General features: G+C 39.2%; 1 pseudogene; it reads right to left on the reverse strand.

Annotated features, from left to right (window-relative positions):
• Nucleotides 1-364: 364 nt before the first annotated feature.
• LOC119773107 lies at nt 365-14,641 on the reverse strand (annotated as a pseudogene).
• Between the last annotated feature and the right edge of the window lie 7,967 nt (nt 14,642-22,608).

Consider the following 22,608-nt stretch of genomic DNA (forward strand, 5'->3'; position numbering starts at 1 on the left):
TTAGAAAAAACTTGTCTAGACCAAAACAGACAGGAATATTGGCAAGAATCTGATCTTTGCTCCTTTGCAAGGATTAATAAATACTGGTAGGATGAAAACGCCAATCTCAATTTCTTGTTATTAGACCTTTTTTTCCCCGACAGCATCCCCTCTCTGGCAAGGATCAACGTCTGCAGACCTTACCAACACCACTGTGAAATGCCACATGATACTCCCAGTGCATGGTTTTAAGCCTTCCCCTTTGCACCATATCAATAGTTTTTAGCTGCTGTATGGAGGGTCAAAACAACCTCCAGGGTGCATCATCCCAATTCTTTACTTGTGGAGGAGTGATCTCCATGAAATGAAAAAGGGAAAAAAGAAATTTTTCAGTATTAACGAAATTTATTCAAATAAAGCATAACACTTTTTTTTAACAGCACACAACAGAGAATCAAATTTACTTCAGGTCTGTACCACAACTCAATGTTATCCAAAAGAACGGCCCCAATGTTTCCCACCTATTTATCCAAAAGCCTGTCAAGATATAGCCTGCATGTAAGCAGCTTATCTATGGTTGACCAGATGCTGACTTATTCGCCAAGTCAGCATCTGGCTCTCCTCAATGTATAAAGCTCCAGCTCCTGGTTAATTAGCATTTTCCACTGACAACAGCTGTCTTACCTCTTCCATTTTCACACATGAACCATCAAAGAATGTGGACTCACCAATAAGATAAACTGATTGACTAGCGGCTAAATATTTAAAGTAATAAAAGTTAAATTGAGAACAATGTAGTTCAGTGAGAGCATTTTATTTAGCATTTTAAGGTAGTGTTACATAAGCATGAGAAAATGAAGACCTATTTGACCAAAAAATAAAACTTTAAACAAAGATATTAATGAAGTAAATACTCTAAAATCTGGATTATATTTTTTCTTTTTTTTATATCCCGCAGCCTTTTATAAACTCACTGAAAGACCTTTTAAGTCAAGTCAGATTTGACTTTTAGGGCCTTCATCAACATGGTGTCTCCTAGGTACAATCCTAAATAGGAGAAATTAGCAAACATTAAGCAAGCCCAAAAATGAAAATAAAAATAAAGTAAGAGAAGGATAGAGAAGGACAATTCTCTGTAACATAGATATTACAGTGATGTACACAATAGCTACTATAAGTCATAAAACACACAATACAATAAAACATGTATTTTTTTAGTATTATTTGAGTTTTTCTAGTAGGTTTAACAATGTATCTATACAATACTGTATTTTAACTTGGAGTTTTATCATTTTGAAAAAACACTTCATATTGTAGAGCTAATATTGTGATTTTATTCGGTGTATCCTGAAGTCCGTTTCACAAATCAGGTTTAATAAAAACTCAGTTTGTTAACTTTGAAATCAAGGAAAGTCTCAGTTTTCAGTTTCACAAAGAGAGTTAACTAAACCTCTGTGTCTGTTACCATAGTAACATTCTCTGAAATATTTATAGGTAGTGTTCATAGCTGTCCTTTCACATTCAAAAATGTATCTTTAAGAGCCCAAACTTTTCACCTTACAATCCGTCACATATTTCCACAACCTTATCCGTCCTCACATTTGCAGCATTGCAAAGACTTCTTTAATAGATATTTAACTAAACCTGATATCAGTGACAGCATATTGATGTGTGGGATAACAGCGTTATAGAAACCGATTGCACAGTCAAGCAGCCACTTAGTATTTACTGTGTAATGCAACACAAAATCAAGATGAGGAGGAACCCATGAGATGATGCAGAGATCCTACCTGTTTAAACAATATTTGTATACTTTATCTTCACCTACTGACAGGTGAACTCCTCTTCCCGTGAGATTTCACCTAAATAAAAGTACATTGATACACTACCATTCAAGCAGAAAAGTAGTTTCCCCCATGAATGTTATCGTGGTTATATCAGTCTATGGCAGGCTGTTTTGATATTCATCAGTAGGACTGAATATGTATTTCAGATATCAGAAATAAATTCCTATCTATTCAAAATGAACATTTCAGACAATTAAAATAACAGCCTTCAAATCTTAACTAAACATTCCAGATTTCTAAAAATGAATTTCAGATCTCCATATTCTTATCGTCACTCAACTAAAGCAGGTATCTTTTCCAACTTTTCTCAATCTCCTTTGCAGATGTAGCGCCCTTTCTCTTGCTTTAAAAAAATTTTTTTTATTCTGCATTTACATCTCTAACTCCAGTTCTTATGTCGTGGTAATTTGCCAAATTGGGGCTCCATTGATAATGGCGTTTCATAGTTGTTACTCATGCGGTGACTCTGAGTGAACCTTCTCAGAGGTAATTCAACTAACAAAGCAGCTGTTTTGAAATTGTAAACTCAGAGATTCCAACCTTAGTCTACATCAAGTAAGAGTTAATGATCTGAAAGCAATGGGAACTGCTTTGTTCCCATTGTTGTTGCAATTGTTCTGATACCACTACATTTGGTCATATATTCTACAATTCTATAATCCTACAATACCTGCCTGACAGAGCATTTCAGCCTAAATCAAATAAGAAAACCTTTGGGGTCTAATAACTATGCTTAAGAATGATCAAACTAATATATAGATTCTTCCAATATTCTTTGCAAAACAAAAACTATAATTAAAATTTTAAAGTTCTTTAACTGTATATCTCTGTAAAGGTCCAATGGTCAAATTCGACATAAAAAGGTCTTTAACCTGTATGAATTTTCAGGTGAGCACTTAAATAGCAATTCCGAGAAAATGTTTTTCCGCATGTCTGACAAAGAAAAGGTTGCTCACCTGTGTGGGTTCTGATATGAACATTTAAATGACTCTTTTGAGAGAAACTTTTTCCACATGTCTCACAAGGAAAAGGTTTCTCACCTGTGTGGGTTCGGCTGTGAACATTTAAACTGCTAAGATCTGAAAAACTTTTTCCACATGTCTTACATGGAAACGGTTTTTCACCTGTGTGGGTTCTGATGTGAACATTTAAATGACTATTCCGAGAGAAACTTTTTCCACACGTCTTGCAAGGAAAAGGTTTCTCACCTGTGTGGGTCCTGGTGTGATTATTCAAACTACCAACATCAGTGAAACTTTTTCTGCAGGTCTTACATGAATAAGGTTTCTCACCAGAGTGAGTTCTTATGTGAACATTTAAAATACTCATCTGAGAAAAACGTTTTCCACATGTCTTACATAGATATGGTCTCTCACCTGTGTGGGTTCTCATGTGAACATTTAAAGAACTGTCATCAAAGAAACTTTTACTGCATGTCTTACATGGGAAAGATTTCTCACCTGTGTGGGTTCTCCTATGCGCTTGTAAACTACTAATATGAGAGAAACTTTTTCCACATGTCTCACATGGAAAAGGTTTCTCACCTGTGTGGGTTCTGATATGAATATTTAAAGTACTGATGTTATAGAAACCTTTGCCACATGTCTGACATGAATATGGTCTCTCTTCTGTGTGAGTTCTATAATGCTGTTTGATTGTATACTTATTCTTATAGAATTTCCCACAAATGTCGCATTTGAAAGGCCTCTTCTTTATATCAGTTTGTGACTGACTCTCCGACATTGAGCTATTTCCTCCCTGATCTTCAGTCTCAGCTAGAGGAGAGATATAAAAGGACAGCTGCTCAGTTCTCGATTCTCTTTCAGCAATTTCCTGAACACCAAAAGTTTGAATCAACCTGTTGGACTTCTGCACAAACTGTCCTTCCTTACAGCTTTGTAAATCATTTGCGTTCTGTCTAGGTGGTACATTTTCTCGTAGTGCCTGTTCATTTCTAGGCAGTGGGGAATCTGGTTCCTGTTTTATTACAATAAGTTCTGATTCTATTTCCTCCTCTTCTTTATGCCATGGAGGTCCTGGTTCTCCCTGTTCCTCCATCATTAGCATATCCATTTCCTTTCGTTCCTCTTTAGCCCATGTGTACTCAGGGTCCTCATTTTCCTCTTTGATTAGTAGAAGCTCTGGGGTTTCTTCTTCCTCTTTAATCCATGAAGGTCCTGGTTCATCTTGTATTTCCACCAGTAGATAATCTAGTTCATTCTGTTCCTCTTCATCCCATGTAGACTCTGGTTCCTCAATTTCTTCTTTAACCCATGGAGGCTCTTGTTCCCCAAGTTCTTTAATAGGAGAAGATGAATTGTCTGGTTCAGTCTGATCCTCTTCTGTCCATTCAGGTACTTCTTTCTCATGGTTATGACGTCTGGATGGCCAAAGCTTTATCCGAAGCGGAGACATGTTGCTTTTGGGGTTCTACAGGGGAAAAGGGGAGATCATTAACAAGTACAATACTCAATACCCATTGTGTTAAAGTGAATACATTCTTTTTGAGATTGTTGCAAATAGAAAACAGAAAAATAAGAAGTCATAGTCACGCAAATATTTACAACCATACCCAACATTTTGCTTTCAGCCCTGCAGGAGTTGCATAGTCTCTTAATCTTGACACCTTCAATGCATCAAATAAACATCAAATGTGTGAATTTAGGGCATGCCTTTTCTCAGTTCACTAGAACGCGAGTAAGGACTTGTGTCCTCGCCAAGTATGTTCGTGAGAAGAACACAGGAAAGTCTGGACTCGGGGAGAACGGGAGCACGCAACATTAATATGGGTCAATTAGAATAGAAGCATACTCTTAACGTCACCACATGCCCAGCTCATGTAGAGCTGCATTTCACCGCCTGTTATTAATAGTCTCTAGATAATAGGCGCAGCAGAAGCAGCGAGTTTACATGCAAAGTCAATGGTTGGCGCACGTCAAGGCGCAGCAAAATGTCCCGGAGCGCGTTTTGAGCAGCAGGCGCAGCACGTCTGAGCAGCTGAAGCAGCGAGTTTAAGCATCTGACACATGTGATGCGCCGCAAACGCGCTGCTGCTCGAGATGGAAAAATTTAACTTTTCTTGCTTGACGCGCCGCATCAAATAATCAGAGAAGCTGATCTGGGAGCTGGCGGGGAGACGGACACATCGCTGATGACACAGAGCGCTGTGATCGCTCCTCTGAAACACTTTATTGACGCCTAAATTAACTTAAATTAATTTAACTTTTATTATCCTGGTGCCTGCAGTTTGGATTATTTAGATGAAAAACACCTACCAGCCGCCGCGGTGAACCGGGAGGAGGCGACCTGGCCAGAGGCTGCTGTTAAATGGGATCCTACTGACAGCGCACCGCTGGTATGTGGGAGTCTGAGCGGCTCCGGCAGAAATAATATTGGAAGGTGGGCCTGTCATCTGGATGAACTGACTGCACTGATTAAGTTTTCAGGTGGATTTTCTCACTTAAAACATATTAAAACTACTTTATTCTCACTGATCACAGCAAATATAGCTGCAAGGAGAATAAAGGATAGAGTAGCTCCGCCCAACGCGCGTCACACACACTTTTGCACCGAGCAACGAGAGCAGCAAAGCTGCTTCAGCCGCGCGTCAGAACTAACTGGTACAAGCAGCAAAAATGAAGCAGCAGATGCGATTTTGCTACTCCTGCTGCGTCCGGTGTGAACGCAGCATAAGCGTGGAAAAAAAAGTAGCAGCTTTTAGTCCAGAAAATACTGTCTGTTTTCTAATCTTACTTTTTTTTCCATAGCTCTAATGTCAATGTTGTAATGATGTTGTTTATTCAATTAAATTAAAAAACACTATTAATCCCATATGGAAAATAAATAAATAATATCATTTACCTGAATCTCAAAAAATTTACTGTTTTGTTGTGTAAAAATTTTTTCCGGCTAACAGCTTTAAAAAGACAGCACTCCTCAAATACAGTGATCATGAGGTTATGTCTCAGCAATGGGCCAACCCACTCAAATAGGCGTCTACACATTCAAGTCTATGGTCAAATTGAGTTTGGTTTTGCTGGAGGTTTCTTCCTATTAAAAGCTGTTGCTGTATGCATGCTTTGTGTGAGGGATTGTTGCAGGCTCAACAAAACAGTGCAGCAATCTAGTGTCAGATTTGAGCCACATGACAGAAGAGCTAGGCAGAGGCAGCGGGTGGCTGCGTCTAGGTTTGGATGCTAACCGGGGAGATTGGATGGCAGTCATTATTTGTTGTTTTTCTTTATGTGGACCGGTTGAGCATTTATTTCAATCTTATAACACATAATTTTTTTGAAAACATTAACAGCCATAACAAACTAAGATTTTTTTCAAGTAATTTCATCTGTAATATTTTTTAGTTTTTTATAAGTAAATAGATTTTTTTTCCTATTTAACCAGGGAATAATTAAATGTATCATAATGTTAAAGATAAATAATTTAGAAAAAATATATTTTGAACTCATATTTTATCTGTAATCAGAATTAGGTGCAGCAAAAAATGTAAAATATCATTTCTGCTCTGCAACATAAAAAAAAAAAAAAAAAACATGAACTAGAATTCCTTTCATTTCTGGAGTGAAAAGTGCCATTTCCAAATATGGTATGGGTCTCTTCCATTAAGTCGGCCTTCTCTTACTGCATGCTGCAGCGAGCTGTTCTTATGCTATGTTCAGCAGCTGGTTTTACATGCACAGTCAATGGTTGACACACATCAAAAGGTCCTGCACCACGTTTCGAGCAGCAGGAGCAACGCAACTGAGCAGCCAAAGCAGTGCCTCATGAGCTTCTAAAAATCTGATGCGCGTGACACACTTCACAATCAGCAGATGCTGAGACAGACAAAGCACTGCTGGCATACATCGCTATGACCACTAGGGCTGGGTACCGAACTTCGGTTCTTTTATGGTACCGACCGAAATGCTTCGGTTCTACAGGGTATCGAACCATGCCTCGTCTTTCGGTACCAAGTTTCGGTGATTGGCTGTAACACTTAACTTGATTGCGTCATCCAGGAAAAATACACAGGTGGTCACACCTACGCCAGGGTTCGTGTGTATCTGTTGTGAACTGGTTGCGAGCGTCATGGAACCCCTTTAAAATGCCCCCCAGGTCAAAAGTGTGGCTTCACTTCATTAAGACTGATGCCAATAGTGCGCAATGCAATACATTGTGCACGGAAACAATTTAAGAGCAGAAAGTTGCTCGGTGTTTGAATGCAAGAAGTGCGGACCGCAGCCGATGCAACCATCCTCCTCTCAGCAGCCCGTGGGCAGTGCAAAGCCAGAGCGGAGTGAATCATGCTGCTTTCAAACTGGACGCAGCAGGAGCAGCAAAATCACGTCTGCTGCTTAATTTTTTGCTGCTTGTGCCAGCTTCTGACGCGCGCGCGGCTGAAGAAGCTTTGCTGCTCAGGCTGCGCGGTCGAAAAATGGCTCTGACGCCAGTGGCGGCCGGCCCATAGGGGGCGCTGGGGCACCGCCCTCCCTGATAAGAAGATAGAAACGTAAAATATATTTTTAGAAATTAACTCATAAATGTCAGCTTTAACAAATTATATAAACTACATTTCCCTATCTACTGTCATTAATTTGTGGATTTCCACAGACAGACTCCTACCGTCTCTGTTCTGGGGGCGCTGATCAGACTGACCCACATTTGCAGAGAATCTGTCAATCATGTACTATTGCTAGGTGAATTTAATGGCCAATCAGCGTCTCGGAACTTTATGGTATTGGGGCGCTGAAAATACTGCGCTTTAACAGGCTTCTGAACCCAAGCGCAGGTGCAGACAGTTAGAGGGGAGATGGCGAATGTAACGACCGAGATGCAGCTTCCACCAAATTCGGTGAGATCCTTATTTATCTACCCGTTTGCCAGAAGAATATCCCTGTTGTAGGATATGAACATTTCATGTCATGTTTATTGTGACTGTGACGAATCCACCTCGTCGCTTAAAACAACCTCTCTAACTTTGCGCGCCACACACACATTCCTGTTATACTGTGTTTGTGAGGACCAATACACTCGCGCTGAGACCAGTAGCTCCATGAACTTAAAACACACAAGCTGTTCCTGGTTACCTGCTGGCGTATTGAGGGTGCACACTTAATATTTCAGTGGGGTTAGCCGTGTGTGTGTATGTGTGTGGGGGGGGGTGTGGGTGTGTACGTGTTTATGCTACGGGGACTTGTCATCTTCAGTCTGGCTGCGTCTTTGCTGGGTTCAAACCCAGTTTGGTGTAATTGAATAAGTCAATGAATCTGTGTAAAAGAAGTAAGTTGTAAAAATTATTTGTTTTTGTACATCAATTGTTTGTGGAGGTAATATATGGACAAAACTGATTAATGAGAAGAAATCAGAAATAAGAGAGCCTGATGTGAGGGGCTTAAACTATTTAATGAGGGCTGTGGGAAGAAAAGTGGCAATTTTTGTTTTCTGTTTCTTTGTTACATTGCTGGTAACTGGAGGGAGGCTGAGGCCCAGAGTATCTTGTATGTTTAGTTTCTTTTGCACCCTGTTTTGAGTTTTTGAGCTCAATAAATCACCAACACCGGTAACCCGACTGAGACTGGATTCTTGGAGGCCAAAGAACCCCGTCACAGTGACCCAAATCATCACTGTTACTGTTATTATATAGTAAATTAAATCATTACTGTTAAATTGTATGTATTGTCCAATTGTTTATTTGAATTCTTATTCCGGATTAGTTGGAGACATACACTAGGCTATATCAGCCCCACCAAAAATATTTTTCACCAGCCGCCACTGTCTGACGCGCGTTGAGCGGAGCTACTCTATCCTTTATTTGCCTTCCAGCTATATTTGCTGTGATCAGTGGGAATAAAGTAGTTTTATTATGTTTTTAAGTGGGAAATTCCACCTGAAAAGTTAATCAGTGCAGTCAGTTCATCCTGCCTTCCAATATTATTTCTGTCGGAGCCGCTCAGACCCCCACATACCAGCGGTGCGCTGTCAGTAGGATCCCATTCAACGGGCCTGTTTGTCAGACATGTTAATTTTTCTAAAGGAAAACTGCTAAGTATAAAGGTCCTCACAATGTAACAGTGAATATTAGACACTGACATTTTTTTTTTATGTAAGAGGAAAAATGTAAATGGAAAAATCAGAGCTTAAAATAAAACTCAGCATTTGTACTTTTTTATGTTGTGTAATTTTCTTTTTCTTCGAATTGAAATTATAAAACTGGTATCAAAAAAAGTATCGTTCAGGAACCGGTATCGAAGTGAAGGTATTGGTATTGGTCCCGGAACCGAAAATTTTTGAACAATACCCAGCCCTAATGACCACTCCCCTAAATTAACTTAAAATGTTTAAACCTGCTGGCAAAATATGAGCTGGGTGCGTCTTAAACGGAACATGATTGCAAGTTGTTGTTTTTTTTAATGGGTTTCGTTTTTAGTTTTCAGGAAAAAATAAACCAGGATTAATCTAGCATTTATTGAGCCTATAGCGTGTCTCTAAATAACACAGGCACACAGGGCTGAGAATTTACCTTTATCAAACAGACCAGGCAACATTAAAATGCCATAGTTATCAGAGTGTTAGCATCAAATAAACGCTAGTAAGTGTCTAGCAGGATATTTATATTAAATAATTGTCTTTGATCAGCTGATCAGCTGATCTGCTGACAAGATGGCGGTGCGCAGAGTCGCAGCGGCCCGGGATACTAAACTTTTTAGTAGCTTTTATGTTTTTTTGGTGGTAGTTTCTATTATAACGCACAGTTATAGCACTCTTGCACTACAATACAGCCGGACCGAACTATTACAACTCAATCGCGGTGCACAGTACCTGCCGATCGGACACTATACCATGCCTCCGGAGATCATCAAACCACCAACCAGGACACCCGCAGCAGCGAGCCGGAGGAGGAAGCGCTGTGAGCGGGGGCAGAAGAGAGGCAAGCGGGCGGGCGTCTGGGCGAGGCTAAAAGCTAAGCCCTTCAGACTACCGCTTCCAACCATCTTCCTTTCTAATGCGCGGTCAATCAGGAATAAGATGGACGAGATCAGACTGCAATTGTCCACACTGAAAGCCTTGAACAACTGCTGCTGCATGATCTTCTCCGAGACCTGGCTAGACAGCTCCACTCCCGATGCTGCTATCGAGTTGGCGGACCGCAGCGTCTACCGAGCCGACAGGACAGCGGACTCGGGTAAGAAAACCGGTGGCGGCCTCTCCATCTACATCGCGAACTCCTGGTGCACCAACAATACGGTTGTGGATAAACTGTGTAGTCCAGACACAGAACTTTTATTGCTTAAGTGCCGACCGTTCTACCTTCCTCGTGAGTTCAGTGCTGTTTACATATGTGCTGTTTACATTCCACCTGACGCTAACGCTAAGGTAGCACTAGCACAAGTATACAGTAGCATCAACAACTGCCTGGTAGCACACCCAGACTGTGTTTTTATCGCAGCTGGGGACTTCAATCATGCGGACTTAAAATCTGTTCTGCACAAATTCCACCGAAATGTCAAATGTGCTACCAGAGGAGATAGAACTCTGGATCAGGAGTATACTAATGTAGCAGATGCTTACAGAGCCCAGGCATTAGCTCACCTGGGTCTGTCAGACCACCTCTCCCTCCTGCTGCACCCACAGTACACACCCAAAATCAAGAGTGCTGAGACCCCCGTCCGAACTGTAAGAATATGGCCAGAGAGCGCTGTTCCTATGCTACAGGACTGTTTCCACCACACAGACTGGGATGTTTTCAGAGAGCAGGGCACAGTAACGCGGGATATACTGGACAATTACACCACCTCTGTTCTAGACTACATCTGTTTCTGTTTGGACAATGTTACAACTTGGAAACAAAGCCGTGTGTATCCTAACACTCCACCTTGGATGAAACACGGAGTACAGCAGCTCCTCAGAGCTAGGAATCGTGCTTTTAGGTCTGGTGACCATGAGGCATACAGCAGGGCCAGGACTGCGCTGAGGAGGGGCATCAAGTCTGCCAAACAACATCACAGGAGGCGCATCGAAGCCAGATTTGCAGACACGGCTAATCCCAGGCAGGTGTGGGAGGGCATCAGGGCCATAACTGACTACAAAAAGAAAACACCATCTACCCCGGCCAACAGTCCCAACTTGGCGGAGGATTTAAATGTCTTTTATGCCTGCTTCGACAAGGAGAACAACAACCTTGCCCTCCCCCCTCTCCCCCCCACAGTCCCAGCCCCAGTCCTGACCACACACGAGGTGAGGTGCGCTCTCCGCCGCATCAACATCAGGAAAGCACCCGGGCCGGACGGTGTACCGGGCCGGGTGCTCAAAGACTGCGCTGCGGAACTCACAGACGTCCTCACCTCCATCTACAACATCTCGCTGTCCACCTCATGGGTACCAGCCTGCTTCAAAGCCGCCACAATAGTCCCCCTTCCCAAACAGTCCCATGTCACAGGCCTTAACGACTACAGGCCTGTGGCACTCACTCCCATCCCCGCCAAGTGCACGGAGAGACTGGTCATAAAGCACATCAAAGCCGCAACTCCACCATCACCCGACTCACACCAGTTTGCCTACAGGGAAAACCGCTCCACAGAGGACGCCATCGCCATCGTGCTCCACACACTGCTGGAGCATCTGGAGCACCAAAACACCTATGCTCGCCTCCTCTTTGTGGACTACAGTTCAGCATTCAACACCATTCGGCCCTACAAACTCCGCCACAAACTTCACCAACTGGGACTCAACACCACCCTGTGCAACTGGACTGTGGACTTCCTCACCAATCGTACACAGAGGGTCAGAGTGGGCAACAACATCTCCTCCACTCTTTCCATAAACACCGACGCGCCCCAGGGGTGTGTTTTAAGCCCTCTGCTCTACACCCTGTTCACACATGACTGCTCTGCCTCTTCTCCCTCCAACCTGATCGTCAAATTCGCTGACGATACCACCGTCCTGGGCCTCATCACCAACAACGATGAGAGGGACTACAGGGCAGAGGTGCAACATCTGGCATCATGGTGTGACAGCAACAACCTTGCTCTTAACACCAAAAAGACCAAGGAAATGATTGTGGACTTTAGGAAAAAACTGCCTAAAAAGCACGAACCCCTCTCCATCAGTTCAGAGGTGGTGGAGAGAGTCAGTACTTTTAAATTCCTAGGGGTGACCTTGGCGGAGGACCTGTCTTGGGGCACTCACATCGCCTCTGCTGTTGGGAAGGCCCAGCAGCGCCTTTTCTACCTGAGGAAGCTGAGGAGCTACCACATCCCCAGGCCACTGCTGGTGAACTTTTACAACTGTGCCATCAGCAGTGTTCTGACTTATGGGCTCCTAGTGTGGTTCTCTAGCTCCTCCAAAGCAGACCAGCAGGCACTCCAGCGTGTGGTGAAAACAGCAGGGAAAATCACTGGAATGCCTCTCCCAGAGATTAGTTCCATCTACACCACACGCTGTCTACGGAGAGTGCAGAACATCATGCGTGACAGCCACCATCCTGCCCATCACTTGTTCCAACTTCTACCATCAGGTAAAAGGTACAGGTCCCTTCAGAGCCGGACCAAAAGACTGGCCAACAGCCTATACCACCAGGCCATAAGACTCTTGAATTCACAGGACTTGAGGAACGGACTACCTAAATTCTGAATGATTTGCCTTATTCATTAGGGCCCCCTTATTATGGTGTGCATTATGGCACTTAATAATCTTTGCTGCACTTTAAGTGGGATGGGGGGGGGGGGGGGGGGGGCTGGGGTTGTCAGCACTGGTGTCACTTTTACCCCTTGTGCACTTTACTTGGAACTTGCTGCTACTAAGTATTGTACCCCAAACATAATTTCGTTGCCTTTTTTTGACAATGACAATAAATTCTTGAAACTTTGTCCTCCACAAAGTAAATAGATGATCCACCAGCAGCCCTGTTTCTTCAACCACCCCCCACCTCCCTCCCTGTCCCAGTGACAGGTGAGCAACATAACAATGTGTTCAGGGACAGGCCAGTTTGCATCAGCACAGTCTGTTGGACTTTCCCTCTTTTTATCATTTTATATATATATATATATATATATATATATATATATATATATATATATATATAATATTTTGGATGGATCTTAGGCCAAAATAAATTATTACATTTATTCTGACCCGTTTGTTTACTTTTGCAGCAATGTATCAATTTGACTGTATGATCTGGTTGAACTGTAAAGTGCCTTGAGATGACATGTGTTGTGAATTTGGCGCTATATAAATAAACAGAATTGAATTGAATGTGATCGGGCAACCACCAGACACCTAATCTGTCCAAATAGCTGTGTTATGGACCCGGTTAGTCACAAATATATCTAGTTGATTGCTTACTGATTTCTTATCTGCCTTTTTCTACATGAAAAAATATCAAGAAGCCATGGGGTGTGATACAACGCAGTGGTAGCTGCTAACTCTGGGATTTATATTCTACTGTCATAAAAAATTACATAAAAAGTAATCTTTCTGCATCAGCAGGTACGTGATTACCTGAAATGCGCCTAAATATATTTACCTCCTTTGTACATATGGGCCAGTAAAACCAGTTCAGAAGGAGCCATTATGGTCTCCTAACTTGAAATTGCATACAGACTGAACACAATAGCATTACAATTATAGGTGTTTCTTTCCTTAAATCACTGTTTGTGTGAAATGACACAGGTCATCATACAGGACAGTTTTGGGGATCCTAAAAAAATACCTTTGTAAAGACTTGTATTTGTGTTCAAACAAGAAAATCAACAAAACATGAAAGCATGGAATCTAATAAAAAGAAAATTACTTTTTGTCACAATTTGTAAAATAAAGTGAGAATAGTTGGAAGGAAGGATGAGAATAGTTCAGTTTGCAGTCATTTTTCTTGAAAAAGTTGCTTACACATGTGTTGCATCCTGAATGATAGGCTTACATGGATTTATATTTACAATCAGGAATTTATATAGTGGGAATTTACATTGACTTGCTCCTCCAAGCTGCAGGTTTTGATATATAGCTTATGGTTCAGCAGGAGAAATGACACTCCATCGTGGGACAGACTTTTATTTATATTTTTCTGTACACTTGTGAACGACACTATTCTTTGTGTGGAATTATTTTCACTATTTGCTTTTCTGAGGATACAAGTTCTTTGCCAATTTTTTCTAAACTGAAAAAAACATAGATCCATTCGCTAGATATGTCTGGTTGATTTTTTGCGAACAGTTTTGCTATGTTTTTTTTTTTTTACATCAGGCATCAACACAGCCGCCTATGCTTTAAGAACATCTGCGGTGCGCATAGATTCTAACCAGTTCATCTATTACACCGGGTTAATTAGCTTCCAGACATCATCTGCAACATTCTTCTGTATCCCAATACATTTATGAGTTCAGGGGCTAAACAGAACTGCCGCTTTAATTCCGCTACTTTATTATATTTGACTTAAACAGCTGCTGTGAATTTCGACCAGTTGTGACTTTCTGATGGAGCAGCCGTAAATCGTCAGAACAATGTTATTAAAGCTGAGAGCTCAGATTATAACGTAACTAACTGATATATCAGGCGCTTTCTGAAGCTTCCTACCGATTTCTGGAGTTTAATCTGAGGTTTCCAGCAGCCTGGTGTCTTCCTTTGTAGCGAACGATGTTTTGATGTTTTTTTCAACAATGTGAAGACTTAGAGGTGACGTCAGCAGCAGTTAGTCGTTCTCTGATAAACTCTTAAATGCTGAAATGAACACATTGTTACTGAAACATTCAGCCGAGATACGAAAACAACCGACTGCTAGCTGTTACCAAGCTAGCTACCATAGCAGTGTTTTGTTTTACTTCCGCTGAGTGTCACACTGACACAAAGCAGCTGCTTGTTCCTTTTAGCGCCCCCTGCTGGACGGAAGTTAGACAGCAGAAAAGCAGCAAAAAGATTACATTTTCTGAACCAGACAAAAACTTTTCTAAACGGTCATCTGAAAAGCAGATATCAAGCCTGTATATGTTCTGCAGTTAAAGTTATTTAAAATTGTTCAGTGCTTGTTTAAGAGTCGTCCAATAAATCTGATTAGCTTTTTTGTGACTAATGTTTCTATATCCACCCTCCTACATTCACCTGATGGGTTTCTAAAATAAAATTTGAAATAACTCAGAAGATATCCTCTGTCAAAAGTGTAGAGATAACTTTATTCCAATCCCACCTACAGGTCACTATCCCTTGTTGACAGTATATTATGAAACCTCAGCAAGCAGCCAAACCATACTTCAACTCAGACTGCCAGAAATCCTAAAAGAAATCTTAGAAATCTTACAGCTTTTTTATTTCACTGAGAGTTCTGGACACAGTGACTGGTGTTTCTGAGCTTGTTGAAGTTATTGCCTGATTTCAGATCCTCAGTGAATTTGGATCAGCTGACTCATAACAGAGACCTGCTCTCCTCACTGCAGTTTTTCAAACCTAGGGTTCTAGCCTTATTTTTGGTTCTGCTTCTCTGACTGAGCAAGGACCATTGGTTCAGGGACATCTTAGGAGACTCTGTCTTGCTTAGAGGGGAAGGACGTTTTAAAGCAGCACCTGCTGGTATGGTGTTGATTGTTTAAGGGATCAGCCCATGTAGAGTTCCTGGCTTGAACTAGTTGGTTTGAATGGGGGAAAGGCACATGATCTGTATGGTATAGATGTATTCATAGATATATGAATAGAAATCACATAGAAAAGATTTATCCTCCATGATGGATCCATCAGGTTGGTCACCATTGAGTGACACTGAACCTCATCCTGAACTAAACATAAACTTTCCTGCCATCTGAATCACCTCTCATCCTGAAGGATTCAGTGGTTCCAGCAGAGAAAGCAAAGGACAAAATGGAGGACGGTGGAATAGCAACACTGCACTGCAAAAAATTGAAATCGAGATCAGTCATTTCTTACAATAAGTGCACAAGACAATTTACATTTAAAATAAGGAAACATTATTTCAAATCCATATTCTAATGATCTCATTATAAGAGTAAAATACTCATTCCATTGGCAAATCATCTTATTTACCTACTGAAATTAATGGTAAATACACTTAATTAAAGACATTTTTGCTCATTTCTAGATTTTATTTTTTGCAGTGTGCAGCACAACTGAGGGTGATGCTAATCTTAAAACACTTGCAGCTGACATTCAATGTCAGACTGGCATCCTTACAGATGAGGATGATGATGGTAGAACACCTGATATGTTTCCTTCCACTCCCCAGCTGGTTCAGTGTAAACTGACGGGAGCATTGATACCAGGAACAACCCTTACCACAACATTGAAAACATTAAAGATTTTCTTCTTGCTCTAGAGATGTCATCACTCCTGTCTCTCACAGAACTGCACTTGGGATTTCACAACAGAGCCCCACAGCCACAACCTAAGACATGTCAACAGAAAGAAGTGGATCATCAGAGATCACTAATCCACCAGTGGAGGATGAGGATCTCTCAGTGGACAGCTTTCTAAAGAGTTGTGGGATCAAGCTGAAGCCATGTTGATTAAGGTTGTTGTCAAATGTCAGCGGAAAAGCTGCTGGAAATTTTTCCACCAGCCAGACTGAACTGGTGGGGCGGTTAGACTGTGATTAACCTTACTGAACATTTTAAACTGACAATCCGTACAGGTCTGACATTTATACCAACAGAGGGTTGCTAGATATAAATGTGTAACTAGTTAGCAGGTATGAGCTTTATTGGGACCACAGAAGGGTGTGATTAGCCTTATTTCTAATAAAAACCCAGACGGGGAACATGAGCATTTGACAGATCCACCTGTATCCATCCATTCTCTGTCACATTTTTCCCGGCTGGGTTGCGAGGGGTGCTGGTGCCTATCTCCAGCTGTCTACGGGTGAGAGGCGGGGTCCACCCTGGACAGGTCGCCAATGTATCACAGGGCAACTCAGCGACAAACAGGATAAACAACCATTCAAGCACACACTCACACCTAAGGAGAATTTAGAGAAGCCAATTAACCTAACAGTCATGTTTTTAAACTGTGGGAGGAAGCTGGAGTACCCAGAGAGAACCCACACATTCAAAGGGAGACCATGCAAACTCCATGCATAAAGACCCCTGGCAGAGCTACCCACTGCGCCTCTGTGCAGCCCACCTGGTTACCAAACTTATTCATAATTTGTACCAGAATTACTGATAAAGAGAAAACATATTTATCAGGCTCCACCAAACATGCCCTGGATTCACAAAGATTCAACAACAAACCATTCTGGATTCTAGAGGGTAGATCTATAGTGATAGGAATGATTTTACAGAAACAACTCCCACTAACATAGCTGCAGTTATTTATTTAGATGATATTATTTAGTTTCTCTTTGAATTTATAAGGCATTTTTCAACTGAACTGAATTATAAGTTAAGACATTCTAAACACAAAATTTCGAAATTAAGGTATTTGTCAAATCAACCGACAGGCAAGCTTTACTACATACTGTAAAACCACTTTTCATTTGAACGACATGTTTGCTAGTTTGGTTAAATCTAAATTAAGATTTAAAATAATTTTAATCTAGTTCAAGGTGGTTTGTCATTTTTTTTTCATTATATGTTCTGAATTATATCTGAAAAAAGATTAATCAAGAAACCATATGTTCAGATGAGATGGGTGGTGACCTCACCAGTCAATCATCAGACAAAACTGAAAATAAAAAAAATACTGGAAAAATACTTGCTTCATAAATGTTTTGTGGCAATCAGAATGCTTCAGTTTTATTCCATCAGTCAAATAGTTAAGTAAAGGCATTTGGCAAAATTTGACACATTTGGAGAGGTTTCGAGACGCTGGTGACACCAAAAGTTTAAAGCCCCACACACTGGAAAAATTATCTAGAAATAAGTAAAATCTTCTTAAATTAAGTGGATTTACCTTTAATTTGAGCAGCTAAATAAGATTATTTGCCAATGGAATGAGTGTTTTTACTTATATTATCTAATTATCTTAAAATAAGATAATTAGATAATATGCCCTTGAAATAAGACAATTTAATTGGGTTTTCTTATTTTTAATTTAAGTTCTCTTGTTCCATTGGCAAAATGTCTCTTTTAGCTCCTCAATTCAAGAACAAATACATTTATTTTAAGAAGAAAAAATATGTATCTAGATCTTGATTTCTTTCCTGTGCAGGCCTGGAACTGTTATAGCTAGCCTGAAATATTCTACAGTTGTGGTTGACATGATACAGAAAAAATGCAATACAATGACATGTGCCTATTCTCAAACATGTCTTTGTTACTGCTGTTCAAAAAAGGCCTGTCGTTTTTGAGAAGAAAAAGAAACAACTTTTAGCTAGGTTTGAACTGATGCAGTTTAGAATGTGTTTTGGTCACTATTTTCATTTATATTTTCAGAAACTAGAAGCTTCCAAATGCTGTATCACACCTGTAATTTGGGCTTACAGTTCCTAAATTATTTGTTTTTCCATTTGAGTATGCAAAATAGGCTAGGATTACTTAAAACTAGGTGGATGTTAAGAGGTTTCTAAATGTTATTAAACAACCAAGGCACTGTTTTAAAGCTTTGGCCACCAGGTGTCAATAAATATCCATTTTATGCAAAGACGAAGTCCTCTCAGATCAAACTAGCAGGTATTTCTGTTGTCATTGCTCTTGTTGCTACCAGAGGCCTGTACCACATGACGTTCTTCGTTTTACTGTGATTCCACTGATACCTCTACTTGTTGTCTTGAAAAGAATGATTTCTCTGTTTTAGATCAATGATCTTCAGTTAGAATAAACGCCTCAACGTCTGAGCTCTGAATAAGAGGGGAGTGAAGTCAGGAACATCAGCATTACTTTGAGCCAAGGGTGAGGTAGGCTCTGCAGCAATAAAAGATTCTAGTTTCGCTTTAGATTGTCTCACTTGATTAACACTAAATCTGATTGGAGAATTCTGGATGAAAATTTCTGGGATAAATGACTTTTGAGTATTGATCACCCTGGCTGCAAGTCTTTGGTCACTGGGAAGATGATGAAATTTAGGGCTTGTCTGTACAGAAAACTGGTAGGAAACTGCAAGGGGACATAAAGTCAGAGTTTAGGATTAATTCAGTGAAATGGAAGAAATTATCCTTGTTACACACGCAACAAGGGCAAAAGGGATAAACCTGCAGCCAAGTAGCCAGGACACCTCAGCAGTCAGATGCATAGTTCCAGGACCCCACACTGTCACATACATAGCAAGATGTTTAATTCCTCTGGTTGTTTGTTTGTAAAGCCCCTCAGCCCAGACTTTGTGCATATATGTGTATATATATGTATATGTATATATACATATACATATATATATAATCATTAAAAATAATTACAATTCATTAATTTTTTTGGATTTTTTAATTTATTTCATTAAAAAAAATGTTTTCATTAATTAAAAATATACCGAACCCAACCAAAAACCGTGACCACGAAACCGTGAACCGAACCCAACCGTGGATTTTGTGAATCGTTCCACCCCTAATATATATATATATATATATATATATATATATATATATATATATATATATATATATATATATATATATATATATATATATAAACACATACACAATATATACATTCTGTATATAATTGGATTGGAACAACATTTCCCAGCATGCATTGCTGTTCTGACATGACATCACAGATTATAAGATACCAGTTAATGCTTCTCTGTTATCTGGCAGAGTTCGGACCACAGTTTTCATCATCAAAGATTTGGAATATGTCTGAACAGACGGTCAACCGATTTTATTTAAGAAATGTTTGTACTACTTATCAGATTATACTCTTTTTAGATGGGCTGTCCAGGTTTTAACCTGCCTTTCGCCCACAAAACAGTTCTATTTGTATATATATATATATATATATATATATATATATATATATATATATATATATATATATATATATATATACATATATATATATATATACATATATATATATATATATGTATATATATATCTACACATATACGTATATACATATATACATATATATATATATATATATATATATGTATATATATATATATATATATATATATATGTATATATATATATATCTACACATATACATATATACATATATACATATATATATATATATATATATATATATATATATATATATATATATATATATGTATGTATGTATGTATGAAGGACCAACTCTGCCAAATTTAAAAATAAATACAGAAATAAATAAATGCTCAATAAATGTATAAGCATACAATTATTTGCCAACAAAAAAGTGAGACATTAATGTATATAACTCTTAATTTGCTTCTTTATTTATTTGCCTTTGTAATATTTACCTTATTTATTTTTCTGTCCTTTATAATCTTCAACTTTATTTTTTAATTACTTATATTTTTAAGTATTTATTTATGTGCATGTTATTATATTTTTGTCTGTTTTATTCTTCCTTTGTATTTTTTTACCTTAGTTATTTCTTTGCCGCTGTTTATTTCTCTCTGCCCTTTTTACATTTCTCTATGCCCTTTTTACATTTCTCTCTGCCCTTTTTACATTTCTGTATGCCCTTTTTACATTTCTGTATGCCCTTTTTACATTTCTCTCTGCCTTTTTACATTTCTCTATGCCCTTTTTACATTTCTCTCTGCCCTTTTTACATTTCTCTCTGCCCTTTTTACATTTCTCTATGCCCTTTTTACATTTCTCTCTGCCCTTTTTACATTTCTGTATGCCCTTTTTACATTTCTCTATGCCCTTTTTACATTTCTCTCTGCCCTTTTTACATTTCTCTCTGCCCTTTTTACATTTCTCTCTGCCCTTTTTACATTTCTCTATGCCCTTTTTACATTTCTCTCTGCCCTTTTTACATTTCTCTCTGCCCTTTTTACATTTCTGTATGCCCTTTTTACATTTCTGTATGCCCTTTTTACATTTCTGTATGCCCTTTTTACATTTCTCTCTGCCCTTTTTACATTTCTCTCTGCCCTTTTTACATTTCTCTCTGCCCTTTTTACATTTCTGTATGCCCTTTTTACATTTCTCTCTGCCCTTTTTACATTTCTCTCTGCCCTTTTTACATTTCTGTATGCCCTTTTTACATTTCTCTCTGCCCTTTTTACATTTCTCTCTGCCCTTTTTACATTTCTGTATGCCCTTTTTACATTTCTCTCTGCCCTTTTTACATTTCTCTCTGCCCTTTTTACATTTCTGTATGCCCTTTTTACATTTCTCTCTGCCCTTTTTACATTTCTCTCTGCCTTTTTACATTTCTCTATGCCCTTTTAACATTTCTCTATGCATTTCTATCTCATTATGCAAATGAGGAGGAGGTGTGTCCTAGAGAGTCAACTTCTGCTCATTGGTTGGCTTGGCGGTCCATCTTCTTAACTCACAGAGCTCAGAGTACTAAGTAAAATGTTCTCTTTTCTGTTGCTGTTGTTCAATAAAAGTACGTTTTAAGATCATTTGAGGCGAGAACCTTATGGCCCATTCACAGATTTAATGCGTAATTTAAAAGAAAATGTGACGAACTTGAGAGGACTGCGGCAACCAGCGGAGCTCCGAAGCTGACGGCAGCCAGGTCTAACCACAACCCATCTGCAGCGGCCCTCTCTCGGCATAGCCGTGTGTGAAGCGTGTTGGTTAGCATTTTACTACATCGGTCGAATCTACAGGAGGAGAGTCTGATGTCGAGTCTGAAGTCATTAGAACTTGAGTAGGGACTTTGCCAAATACAACAAAAAATCGCCATCATAGCCTGGCTATAGACCTGGCTGCCGTCAGCTTCGGAGCTCCGCTGGTTGCCACGGTCCTCTCAAGTTCGTCACATTTCCTTTTAAATTACGCATTAAATCTGTGAATGGGCAATATGGTGATGCTTAAAAGTATAAGGTTCTCGCCTCAAATGATCTTAAAACGTACTTTTATTGAACAACAGCAACAGAAAAGAGAACATTTAACTTAGTACTCTGAGCTCTGTGAGTTAAGAAGATGGACCGCCAAGCCAACCAATGAGCAGAAGCCGACTCTCTAGGACACACCCCCTCCTCATTTGCATAATGAGATAGAAATGCATAGAGAAATGTAAAAAGGGCAGAGAGAAATGTAAAAAGGGCATAGAGAAATGTAAAAAGGGCAGAGAGAAATGTAAAAAGGGCATAGAGAAATGTAAAAAGGGCAGAGAGAAATGTAAAAAGGGCAGAGAGAAATGTAAAAAGGGCATAGAGAAATGTAAAAAGGGCAGAGAGAAATGTAAAAAGGGCAGAGAGAAATAAACAGCGGCGAAGAAATAACTAAGGTAAAAAAATACAAAGGAAGAATAAAACAGACAAAAATATTATAACATGCACATAAATAAATACTTAAAAATATAAGTAATTAAAAAATAAAGTTGAAGATTATAAAGGACAGAAAAATAAATAAGGTAAATATTACAAAGGCAAATAAATAAAGAAGCTAATTAAGAGTTATATACATTTATGTCTCACTTTTTTGTTGGCAATTAATTGTATGCTTATACATTTATTGAGCATTTATTTATTTCTGTATTTATTTTTAAATATGGCAGAGTTGGTCCTTCATATGTATGTATGTATATATATGTATGTATATATATATATATATATATATATACACAATATACATACATATATATATATATATATATATATATATATATATATATATACATACATACATACATACATACATACATACATACATACATATATATATATATATATATATACATACATACATACATACATACATACATACATACATACATACATATATATATATATATATATATAT

This window comes from Cyprinodon tularosa, unplaced genomic scaffold (genome assembly GCF_016077235.1).
Source record: "Cyprinodon tularosa strain WSP-4 unplaced genomic scaffold, ASM1607723v1 ctg743, whole genome shotgun sequence".
Taxonomy (NCBI): domain Eukaryota; kingdom Metazoa; phylum Chordata; class Actinopteri; order Cyprinodontiformes; family Cyprinodontidae; genus Cyprinodon; species Cyprinodon tularosa.